The following is a 12,748-nucleotide window of genomic DNA, read 5'->3' on the forward strand; positions in this document are numbered from 1 at the left end:
TAAAACTGAAGGGAGTGCATTTTCATGTTTGGGAAAGGTAGGCAGCTCTATTCAAGTCTGGTAAGTAGAGCATTAGCTCATCTGGAAACTCCAGGTTCTCTTTTACAGTCTCAGAGAATTCCTCAGCAATCTTTGCAAATTACTGCCTTGGAAGTGTTTCCCCTGCTCTAAACAACTTTGTGCCAACCACACTTGTTGAAGAGGGGTGTGTGACAAGCAACTGGGGGTAGAGAAAAGGGTTATAAGGGTTTGGGGAAAGGGAACCAAAAAGGATAGCTGACCTGAAAGGGGTTTAGTCGGTTTGATGTGAGAAGCAGAAGCTGATTTTTTTTTTCTTCCAGTAGAAGGCTATGCTTCAATAAACTGTGTATGTGCTGTATTCCTGCTAGAAAATTCCTGCTAGGAACTGCTAGAAAATTTGCTGCCTCCATTACAGGTTTTGGGGTGGTTTTTTTCAGGCAGTTTCTGGGAGTGGGTGTGTGGGAAGGAAACAGCAAAATTAGGTGTTTCCTGTTGGATAATTGTTACATATTTCCCATTCCTCAAACCTTGCTGCCACTGGGAATAAATTTGATCTAAAACTTGAAGTCAATTAATATAGTGAATAAAGAAATGTAAAAACAGTAAAGATGCTGAAGGAACTCTGCACTGATTTTGTTTAATAGAACACTGTTTTATGAGTATCTCAGAGTATACAAAGAAAGGCAGTTTAATAAAAGCATTACAAACTAGAGTTCTTCATGTTAAAATTATTAGTGGAAGGGATTAAATGTAGGCCAGAATATATATCTGAAATCTTCTTAAAATTACAATTTTACATTGCTGTAATCTTACAGTACCCTGACGCTTCATTATCTTGCACTTTTAAGTTCAACCTTACATCTGTATGAAGCAAACATTTGCTACAGCCCTTACTCATTAGTTCAGTTTTGTGCAGTTTTACTAATACATGTCAGCCCCTGACTTCCATTATTCTGCTCTCAAGAATGATTTTTCTAGAGTCTCTCATCTGTGAAAACAGCTGAGATTGAGGGATCCTTTTGAACCATTTGCACCAAGGGTTGGCAGACTTTGTTATGATCTCTTACTAATATTAAAATACAAATATATTGTCCTTTTTCTCTTAAGTGTTGTGCTGCTTGCAGTTTTATAAAATTGGTGCTGTGTTTGTTCATTTTCCATGTAAAAAATTGTTAAAACATTTTTAAAGATTTCTCCTGTGGCATCTGGAAACAGTTGACCAGAGTTCGGCCAAGTGATTGTGTGCCATTTGAGCTCTGATATAGCTCAGTCTTTTTGCAACAGAAGCTGCATTGTACTACAAAACACAGAATGTTTAACAAAGTATGCATTGAAGATTGTTACAAGTGGTTGGATGAGAAGCTGGAGTTGAGACATGAAGAACTCAGTATTGAGAATAACAGAGTGGTGTGCTCTCTCCTGTTGGGTGCAGTTTTTTGGTCCATAACCGAATTACAGAGACATTGGGCACTTAACTCAAGTTCCCTCTTCCCCGCTTCTGGCATGATTGGTATATTTGGCTGAAGTGCTTCACAATGCTGAAGTCGAATCTTTGTGAGGTTATCTGAGATGTTCAGATGGATAGTACTTTTTGAAAGTGCTTATCACAGATTTCGGTTTCCTGCTATGGAAATTGGTACGTTCCTGCTGACTTCAGTGGGAGCAGAGTTAGGCAAGGAGAGTCTTTAAATATCCTCTCTGTAAATCCAAAGGCTTCTGACAATGCAAGGGTTTGTTTGCAGAAGTGGAGTTCACAGAACAAAAATTTCAAAATCATTTTCTGTAGCTGATGAGGTGAATAGTGGGATGATTTGGACTAGTGTGTGTATGAAATTACAGAAAAGAGGAAGGGAGAAAGTTAGAGATCGGGAAGATCTTCTAATGCTTATGTTAAATACGATAATTTTCTGTGTTTTGACTATGTTTCTTCTTTGAATTACATTTCTCTTTTTCATATATAATTATCACAATACAAAAATATCCTAAATTTAATCCGAACAATATGCCATAAATCTGCTTTTGATACTTTGTGCCTGACATCCAAGCTGACAAATCATCAAAATTAACAGAATAAATGTTTTAATCCTCTATCATAAGTGCATCTGTTTTGATTAATTACTAATAAAGTATTCCAGTCTACAGACATTTTCTAGTCTTTGTAGTTTGTTGTATCATACTTCTATCAGACAGTAAGCTTTTGGGTGCAGATGTTGCTCCTATTTGCACGTGGAAATTACAGCAGAGTTTGTGCCATTTTTGAATTTCACGAATTCTGACTGGATTTGTTGTGGTGTGTTTGGTTTTGGTTTGGCTTTTTTTTTTTCCTTTTCTTACCTGGAGTATTCCTAAGAGTACATCTTCCTGCTGTAGAAAAATATCTGCTAGTAAACATATAAAATGAAGAGTGGAATGCTACAAGATAGGTAAAGGAAAAGATTTCGAAGTCAAGTTTGCGCACAGAGATTGTAGGGTCAGGAACACTTAAAATTACTGGAAAAATAGCATGATGTTTATGGGATTAAATTAAAACTAATAGCTGAGTTTCCTAACAGTGCTGTCAATTGATGACAACATTTTCCCTCTACCAACAGTGTACCGTCATGTATATATAAATAAGCTACAGCAACACTGCACATAATAGCCTTTTCATAATGTCACTGCATTTGAGCTTTCCGGGGGAAGGCGCAAAGGTCGTATCATTGGTTTACGGCTGTGGAATTATCCCTGGGCTAGGGTATGGTTATCAGACATTCCTCACATTCCAGATGTCTAATATTATAGTGCTTACATGCCAGTGCAGGACCAACTGCTGCGTCAAAGAAAAACGCTGGGGAAAACATTCATGGTATTACCCATTTCCACTTCTCTGTGGCCCCCCTCCCCCCTAACCTGTCAAAATGTCATCTTTGCATTGAACTTGGCAATGTTAAACAGATAAATTAATTACAAATAGTGATTTGGTTGGAGGTTTTGCCCTACAGAAACAAATGGCTGGTATGCTGAGGTGGAAAATATTGGTTCTCCTGTTCACTTTTTGTACCTTCAGTGATGAAATGATGTGGCAAAGTGTATAGCTGTGTTCAGCGTGGGGTTTTTTCTTCACAGATGGCAATTGTTAAGTGGAAAGCCAAAACAGTTTATCATAATCAAAAGGAAAAGGAAACAAAAAACCAAGCCAGCAGGCAGTTTGACCTGGTCCTGCAATCAGTGGGTGTGGGTCCCTTCCTTCCCAAATGCATTCTTCCCCTTCTGGGTCTCAGCTATTCAGTTCATGTGCCTTTTCACAGGAGCACCTGTGAGGGGACAGAGTGAGCTGACATTGAGCTAATGCCACTGCTTTGTAGCTGGGAGGAGGCATTTATGCTCGGCTTCCTTGCTGGTAGCACATTTTTATGGCAGTCATTAACATGCACACAGCATCTCATGGCGAGCTGGGAGGCAGCACACTCCCTTCTGCACTCACCTCCCCCTTATCTCCTGCCTGCTGGACTGAAAGCTTAAGTTGTGTGTTCTCTGCTTCCTTCCTTTTGAGTGTGTGCTTGTGAGAAGGACATCAATTGCCCATTTTGTGTGGGATTTTTTTCTGTGGAGGAAGCAGGCAAGATCTTTGGATGAACTGAAGATTTTCATCCTTAGTTTTTCTGTATTGCATAAAGCGTAGGGAGTCTGGGGATGTGTACAACTTCTGACCATGGAGAGCAAGTCTTTTGAAATAAAGAAATAAAAAGGGTATTAATTTTTGTTAATATATTGCAAGCACTTTATTTCTGATGTTTTTACATTGCACTTGCAAAACTGCCAAATGAAGTAGGAAGGTGTTTTTTTGAAAACTCTGTGTGTTTTACCTTATAAAAATTGTTCTCATTTCATTTCTCCCCCCTGCTACAATTACCGGTTGGTTTCCTGATTTTTAGTTTGGTTCACTACTTCTGTAGATCTTACTGGCCCCTCTAAGGCAAAAAATCACATCCCAAATAGAATCATGGAGTGGCCTGGGTTGGAAGATTATCCAGTTCCAACTCTGTTGCAAAGGATAGTGACATCTTTCACTAGACCAGGTTGCCCAGATCTCCATTCAGCTTGGCCTTGGACACTTGCAGGCATGAGACATCCACTATTTCCCTAAGCAACATGTTCCAATGCCTCACTACCCTCACAGTAAAGAATTTTTTCCCTAATATCTGATCAAAACCTACTTTCTTTCACTTTGAGTATATGACCTTTATTTGTCTGAAGGGATAGCATTCATTCTGTATGGGTTTTGTTGTTCAGCTGTTTTTGCTATCAGGTTTTACTTTTGAATACCTTTGTTGCTGTTAAAATAAGTGGACACAAAACCTTTGCAGTTATATTTTTGTTTCAAAGAACTTGTTGCTTTCTATGCACAAGTTTTCTAGAAAAAAATTAATGGCTGCATTGGCTGAAACTGGTTATGTTTGTAATAGATATTGAAAACTAAGAACTTTTGTCAAGATTCCTGGGTGTTCCTATGTTGTACAAGTTTAGTAAGTTACATATAAATACAGGCAATTAAAGACTTTTTGTTGCAGTAAGGTTTGTTGGTTTGTTTTCATCCTTGCCCTGGCAGTTTAATGTTTAACTAAATCAAGAAGAGCTGGAAAACATTTGAGGAATGGAGTACAGTTTGCTGCTGTAGTTAGTGCTTGTCTCCAAACCCCATAATTGGTGAGGGGCCAATTTGTTATTTCTAAGCAGGACTTGCTGAATATGTTGAACAGTTTGTGCTGTGCTACAGCATAGGGATCTCTGACTTGGTCTGTAGTGAGGCAACAATCAGATCTGATGATGAGCTGATATTGCCACTTTGCATGGTAGTAGTAGTGCAACTGGCTCTCTGGAAAGCTGACTGGAAACTGAGACACTGTTCAGCACACTGCCCTTTTCAGCAAAGCATTTCAAAAACACCTTGAATACCTTGCCTAAATTACAAAGAAACCACTTATTCAGTACTCTAAAAAGGTTTTTAAAAATCCCAAATCCTGTGAGGACAGAAAAATATTAGATTTTAGTTTCTACTTCATCCTTGTGTGCTTTGTGAACACAATATTGTGTTTACCTGGGTTGCTGGCTAGCTAGACAGGTGTCTTTTAATGTAAGGCATGTTTTTCAAAGTTATATATATTTTTCACACAAAGTTGTGTGAAACATCATTGAATGTGGTTTAGTTCTATCTACATGAACCCGCAGCTCACGTGTAAACGGGAGTTACAGTAAATCACTGTCAGTACAAGTTCAGTACTGGAAACCAAGTTTTTGAGCTTGTTAAATAGTTGTGAGATCCTGTTTTCCCAGTAGTACATACCCAAATAATGTCCCTCCATTCTGTGTTGCTGTGAGGTAGAGAAATGATGTATGCCTCTTAGTATAATTCTCCATCTGCATGTTCGTACATTTTTCTTTACCAAGTAAACTCTGTAAAACCAAGAAATATATTTCTTTAAGGCCTGCTTGTAAGTATTCAAGGGCTTAAAGAATCACAGGATAGAAATCGCAAGCTATTAAGAGTGGTACTGTACCTATATGTTTTTTTAGAAGAGTCAGTGCTTATTTCAGGGTTCTATTCTTATACAAATTTGAGAGATTTACCTGTCTTTCTATTACCAGGAACAAAATTATCTGAAATCTGGAAAACAAGTGAAAATTCATTAAATGTATCCAGGAAATACTTGCTCCTGGAGATAATAAATCTTTGTCTCCAGAAAGTGTATAACTGTGCTGTGAGTTCGGTCTCTGCAATAAGTTTTTGAGTATCCAGTGGTGCAAAAAGGTGAAGGTGCTGTTGACTGCTACATATCCATGCTAGCCAGGAGTGTGGCTGTGAGCATTTGACTATAAACCTGTACTGTTGTGTGCATGTGTGCATAGTAGAAAGCAAACACACTAGTGGTGCACATGCTAGTGGCTACAGGCATATATTTAGTGCTATTAAGAAGTTTAATGTTATTGAGAACATTTCATCGTTAAGGAATGGGTTACATTTAGTTTGAGCTGTTAGTAATTCTGTTTTGGCATAGAAAAAGTAACATGCATGTTTGCTGTCTTTTGAGCATAGGCATTTGTTGACATTTGGTTGCACACATCTTGTGAACAAGGTAAACATGCATGACCTTACCATATTTGTTTATTTTACACCACTATTTCAAGCTGGGATTGCGACCATGCTGCTCCTTGTTTGATCTGTTCTACTCTGGTATTGATGTCCACTTAGTTACTCTTTCAAAATAATACCTGTAATAAAGTGGCAGTGTATCTTAATAATACCCTTTTTAAAAGAGAATGTACCTAAACAATTCAAAGTTTGTACATAATGTCTTGGCCTGATATCTGAGTGGGAGGCACTACTGTGTGAAGAACATGGTGTTTAGCAGCAGAAATCCTGTCGACGGACTCATGAATGAACTTTTTCAAGAGAGAGATTCTGTGTGGAATTTGCTAGTTCATAATTTTAGAATTGAGTGAACAAACAATATGGCAAAAGGGTGTTTTGTGGGCCAATTCTGCCCCATTTGACAGGTAAACAGCCCAGTTACTACTTCATAAAGTTAGGAAAGAGACAGCAATATAATTAATACAAAGTAAATGCATTTTGTTAGAGCTTCAGCCACTATGATTTGTGGAAGAGAAAACTGTGTTCCCTAAGCAATATAATTTTCATGCTATTAGTGACCTTGGCCATAGGGAGCAGCAATGCCTCTCTTTAACTGACCTACAACGTGGAACAACAGCTGTCTCTCTTTTGCCATTCTCTGTGCACTCTGCTGCCTGCTATAGAATTCATCCCCCCTAAAATTTAGGTACCCTTGCACACACTAAGGATTCTTGCATTCAGAATCCTGTACTTGCTAGGGAAGGAGGGGAACCTTCAAGTTTGAATTGGGTCCGCTGAATGTGCCTCTCTAGGGAACCTAAAGGAGTAATTCAGGTTAGGTAACTGACTTTTTGAAGTTAATGAGATTAATTGCACCCCTGAGTTTTATATAAGAAATTCATCTTGAGTGCCTGGAGTAAAATCCATGTTTGTAAGCATATCTAATATGGGATTAGAATCCATGTTTTTACACCCTTCAAAGTAATAATGCATATAGCCTTAGAAAGTTGGGTAAGAATTGAATTGATTTTGAGATCCAGCTTGAGCACTAAATTCAGGAGGTTTGGTGAAGAATTTAGAACATTTTTCTTCTTCTGTTTGTACATTCTTTTCATCGATGAGTTGATTAAAATTTTTACATTTGCTTGTCTCAAGCTATGGATCAAAATAAGAATTAAATACTTTCACTCATCCTTTTCCAAAATAAAAAATTAGTTGATGATTTTATGTTACTATTCTGTGTAATTGTGCTAACTGAAAGTGCTTGAAGTAAACTTGTTGTAAACTGTTGTATTAGTGGGTATTACTGTGGGTAAACCATCTGTACACCCTTCTGTAATGGTGTATGGATTCCAGATAAACGCACATGCAGTTCTCCCATCCCTGGATTTCTTCTCTCATATTTTAATAGATGCTCATTCCTGCACATCTGAATAGCAACTTACATTTTGTCTTCTCATTTCCTAGAGTTTGGAGAAGAGGTATATTTTTCAGAACAACTTCTGTCAAGAAAAAGCGCTAGCAAGTACTGCATTGTGAGAGAAAAGAATTAATGTGTAGTATACATCATTATATATGAGAAATGGATGGATGTGAAATTTAATCTGTAGAACATTTCGTGTAAGTGTCACACAAGATCTTGCTACACAGCAAAGGACATGAGTTCATTTTGGGTATTTGGAGAAAGTTCTATTGAAAGCATTTTGAAGTTGCTATAGAAGTTGACCATTGGCCCTAGTTATAATTGAATTCCAAACTACAAATCTTGACTGTAGGTCAAGTACCACACAGCAAAGGAAGTATTGTTGGAAGTAATTTTAAAAGACATTAAGATGAATCTGTTCATAATTCTCAGGTATTTGTGTACCTCTTACAAACCTGTGTTTTCTTCCTTTCTAACTGAGGAAAAGTAATTTCAGGTTTGTGTGGGGTGGGGTTATTTTTCTTGTCTCTGTCTCTCCCCTTCACTCCACCCCTGCCATTTTCTGAGATCTGCCGACCATGACCTTTCTTCCCCACACCCTCCACCACATATATTATAAATCACAGTAAATCATTGATGCAATTGATGCAAATTAATCTATATAAGCAAATCATGTCGATAGCTGTGCTCACATAGTCCTTTGGAGTGTGGATAAAATCAGAAGTATGCTAATGAGATCAGTGATGCTGGTGTCAGCTGAGGTTAGAAGAGGTTGAAGACCAAAGTCCAGAGTTTTCTGTTGATAGAGTACTAATCATAATATGGATAACTTATGTTTCAATATTACAGTTTATTTAATCCTGAATGGATTTTGGAGAAAGAAGGAGTCAGGGAAGGAATGCAGCAGAATGCAGCATTTCTCTTGCATAGAACAGTGCGTTCAAAGTAGTGTGTGTATATATATACATATATGTGCATACCCATTTTTAAGAACATGCCTCTTGATACTCCCAGATCACAGAAATGTGAAATATCATGGGCTGTCTGTATCTTGACAGAAAGATAGTTTTACTAGTATATGTAGTAAATTTCTCATTTTTTGTGGACCCTGATCTTGGAAAGGAGCCTGTCTTCTACATATTTCTTTGATCTGGGGACCTCAAATTATGGTTTACATCAAATAAGAAAGTTGTCCAAATGAAGCAGTATTTCTGCACTGACAATCCATCAGTCTGTAGTTACGCTTCCGTTTGCCATATCTTCAGCCTCACTTTTTAGAGCATGGTGCTGGTAGCACCAAGGTTATGGGTTCTGTCCCCATGTGGGCCATTCACTTAAGAGTTGGATCAATGATCCTTGTTGGGTCCCTTCCAACTCAGAATATGCTGTGGTTCTGTGATTCATTATTAACATTAGATGCATATACAGTTATTCTTACAGGAATGGCTGTAGATGCAAGAACAACTGTTAATGATAACACATATATCATTGCAGAATCTGCATTTAAGAGCTTAGCTAGCTAACTCTGTATTTTGAAAACTTTAAATAAAGATTTGGATTTAATATGATAATACAGCTTTTCAATTTGTAAACTTTATTTGTCTCCTAGGTCTCCCTGAGCACCTGTGAAGTGATAGACATAATCATACATTGTTTACATAATGGAATTGCAGAATGCTTCCTGGTTTTCCTTAAAATAGCCACTTCTCCTTACGCACACCTGCCTCTTGTTCAGTAAGGTTAAAAAAAAAGGTGCCCCTAGGTGTGAATACTTGAGCTTAATGATATGCATTAAAAAAAATCCAAGCCTTTCTTTAACTAATTGAACTTCATTGGATACTAAACATGGACTTTGAAGTCATCCTTTTTAGAGTTTTGGCATTCTTTTAGGAACATGTAAATGTATGGCTGCAATCTGAAACAGTTTTTTGAACTACCTCAGAATATCAGTGCTCAGGAGATGCAGCACTTAATCCTTTATTATGGTGCAATAAACCTCATTTTTCTTGGTTCACAGTTAATGAATGTAATGGCAGTCCATCTGTCATAGGTTACCGTGTCACAGATAATGATCTTCACACAGACAAGATTCCTTCAGTCCTTGTTCCTAGATATTATTTCCTGTCCAATTACATCTTGTAACTCTCTGCTTTCAACTTTTGTCTTGCAAATTTTCTCTTGCTTCATATTGTGTTAATTTTATCCATTTGTCATATGTATTTCGCAAGTAAATAGTGGTTATGTTGAGACAGTTCTGAGGGCCATAAGCAATCAGGTATCACATTGTGCTGATTGCTGTTCAATTGTAAAATGACACATCAGGCTCAAGAATTGTATGCTATTAAAAGACTCTGGAACAAAAAAGGGAGTCATGGGAATGTTACCCTCTTAAGTAATTGCGATCTTATTATGTACAAACCTTCTCAGGTTTTAAAAATCTACTCTGGAACAGTTCTGACATAGTTCAGATCTTAAGGATGTGATGTCCAAGCACGATGCAGCAGAGCAGGATTCATAAAACAATTTGTCCTGTACTGCCTGTCTTTTTGGACTTCTGTCTCCCTCTTCTTGTCATTTTGTTTAAGGTCCAGTGTGGGTCATTCAAGTACTTTTCCACAGTTTTTTAGTGTCTCTTTAGTTTACGGAGTGTCTGGGATGAGAGAATGGCTGTTATTCATTCCTATGGTATCTGGTTTCACATGGGTGAGAACACCTGGACAGAATATTTTCATGATCACAGTCAACTGCAATCTAACCTAGAGAATGTGCTATTTATAGTAGGAAGCGAGTATTTGATTAAAAATAAAATTGGTGTAGAGAGCAGGTGAAAAGTCAGGGTAGAACTGGGCTTACATCCCTCCTGTAGAGGTGATCTAAAAATCACGTCATGACTGTTCCTAGCTCTGGTGTGTAACTTTGGTGAAAGTATCGAATGTTTGTTAAAAACCATCTGGCCGTGTTTATATGAGTTTATGTTCTGATTCCTCTGTTGCTATATGACATTTCAAATATTTTTTCTACTTGAACTACATTAATTGAGTTTTGAGTTAATATTATAATGTTAAGGCTAAAGATGACACTGAACTTTAATTTTTATTCAGTTTGTTTCATTAACATCTACATTTGCAATCAAATTTGAGACAGGACTTTCTTCACAGGTAGGTGTGCCCTTGTAGTTGGCATGTCTTGTTCCCATGACTAACCAGACTCACCAAAGGACTGTTGCTTTTACATGATTGATGCTTCCTCTGAGCAGTAGTGGCCTGGGAACTCTTTGACATGGATGCCCTGTGTTCACTCTGCTGCATGCTGCCCACCTGAAACTATGCTTGTGTTTATCCTGGATTTAAAAGGCTTCTCCTGCTTCCCTAAGAGCCATCCCTTTCTCTCTAGCAATTACTATTTCCAACAAAACAGTGATCTTTGAAGTGGTGCTGGTAATTATAAGTAGGCAGCATTTGGGCAGGTGTGTTCGGTATGGCAGTGCCTGGGAGCTGCAGCCTGCAGGCCAGCTGTTGGCCTGCTGAGCTGCACAGTTGGATTCTGGCCATGGCAGCACTGCTTCTGCTGCCCAGAGAGGAGGAGCAGGGTGGCAGGTCAGAGCTGGGGTTTCTGGAGAGTCCTTGGAGCAGCCTGATTCAGATATGTGCCAGTGTCTGGATTTGAAAATGCAGGTTAGCAGTGTGAGAGGATAGGCTTGGCTTGCCGCAGACCTCCTCTGTCCCTGGAAATCACTGGCGAGTTGGCAGCCTACTTGTGCTACTCATAATCCGTATTTTTGTATCCTAGTGATCCAAATGTAATTCCACATCGGTAATTTCACTTATATTTCATAATAGCTTTTGGTGTGTTTAGTGGTTTAACACAGCAGTTTATAAGTGGCAATAAGTTAGCAAATTTGTCTTATACTTGCAGATTTGTTCAGAACCTCAAATAAAGTGTTAGTAACCTTCATAGGATTACGATGTAAACTTTGGAGAAATATGAGGAAGTGGATTCATGCTTGCAATTTAAAAAATATAAATTGAAAAATAATCCATATTCAAAACGTTTTGAATCCTAAGAGCTTTTTTCTCTGTGATTTCTGCAACCCTAGCTTGGAGGAATACTGTCCTACTCAAAGAATTGGTAGATCATATCCATTGATGATGGTAATAATAATAAAGATAATAGTGGGACAATGATTTCTAAGTCAAATTTGTGCTTAAATTTCTGGGTTTTCAGCTGCATAAAGAATGCACTATTTTTGTAAAGTACTTTCCGTCTGGTGTTTCATACGCAAAATCCAATTCAGTTTGTAAAAGGTAAAATGTACTATTCTCTTTCTTTCCTCGCAAAAATGTCAATAAACCTGGTTTTTTTGGTCAGGAACTAATAAAGAAAAAATCCTGAAACACAGAAAAGCATGTATTAATTAGGTTTTTATTTGAATAGAATTTTAATGGTGAGATGAAAAAACAGTCTTAGGTGATAAAACTTTGTCAGCAGTGAGCAAAGTGCTGCTTGTGTGTCCCACACACTACTCTTCATCATCTCACTGAGGATTTTTTTTTTTGAACTCTAGATATCTACTTAATCTTATTGTCACAATGGCAACAATAAAATCTTAACTCTCTTGTTCTTCCTACTAAATATATCAGTGTGTTAGAGACTGTGTTTATCTGTGGATATATCAACAGGAAACTCAATACTAATTTCTTTTTTAAGAAAATTACAGAAAGATGATCACGTAAAGCTTTGCTCAGCCTCAGTTGGAAAAGAGCCCATGTATTATTTTTATTAATCTAGTTCTTGTAACAAATAGGTGCTCTATTATTAAAGTGAAAAACTTTAATAGTCTGTCCTCCTAGAAAAGCACCGTGTGAACATCTAAGGCCCATTAAATGTTACTTGTAAAATGTCTACTCTGTGCACACTGCTGCTTGTTTTATTCAAGTGCGTGGATTGATAAGTGCTGCTAGCTGCACCTTGGGTAGTTGTTCTCTTTTCTGACTTTCCCGTTTGGTCATTAGAAACAGTGATCTTGAAATCTTGTGCTCTTTTCACTGACTCAAGGTTGAAGGGTCCAGTTTTCCTAGGGATAAATAGGAATATAGACAATTTCTTTTTTTTAAAGCAGTTGGTTGTTGCTTAATTTTAAACTGTTGAATGTGAAGGATGCTGCAGTGGGTTTCTCACTTGAGTTCCTCTACTGA

The 12,748-nt window shown here is 37.7% G+C and overlaps 1 protein-coding gene across 1 annotated transcript in view; it reads left to right on the forward strand.

The window, feature by feature from the left end:
- The window catches only part of WWC2 (WW and C2 domain containing 2), a 94,353-nt gene that overhangs the window by 22,762 nt on the left and 58,843 nt on the right, over positions 1–12,748 (forward strand). The gene's annotated exons all lie outside the window — the stretch shown is intronic.

This window comes from Aphelocoma coerulescens, chromosome 4 (assembly GCF_041296385.1).
Source record: "Aphelocoma coerulescens isolate FSJ_1873_10779 chromosome 4, UR_Acoe_1.0, whole genome shotgun sequence".
In the NCBI taxonomy this organism is placed as follows: domain Eukaryota; kingdom Metazoa; phylum Chordata; class Aves; order Passeriformes; family Corvidae; genus Aphelocoma; species Aphelocoma coerulescens.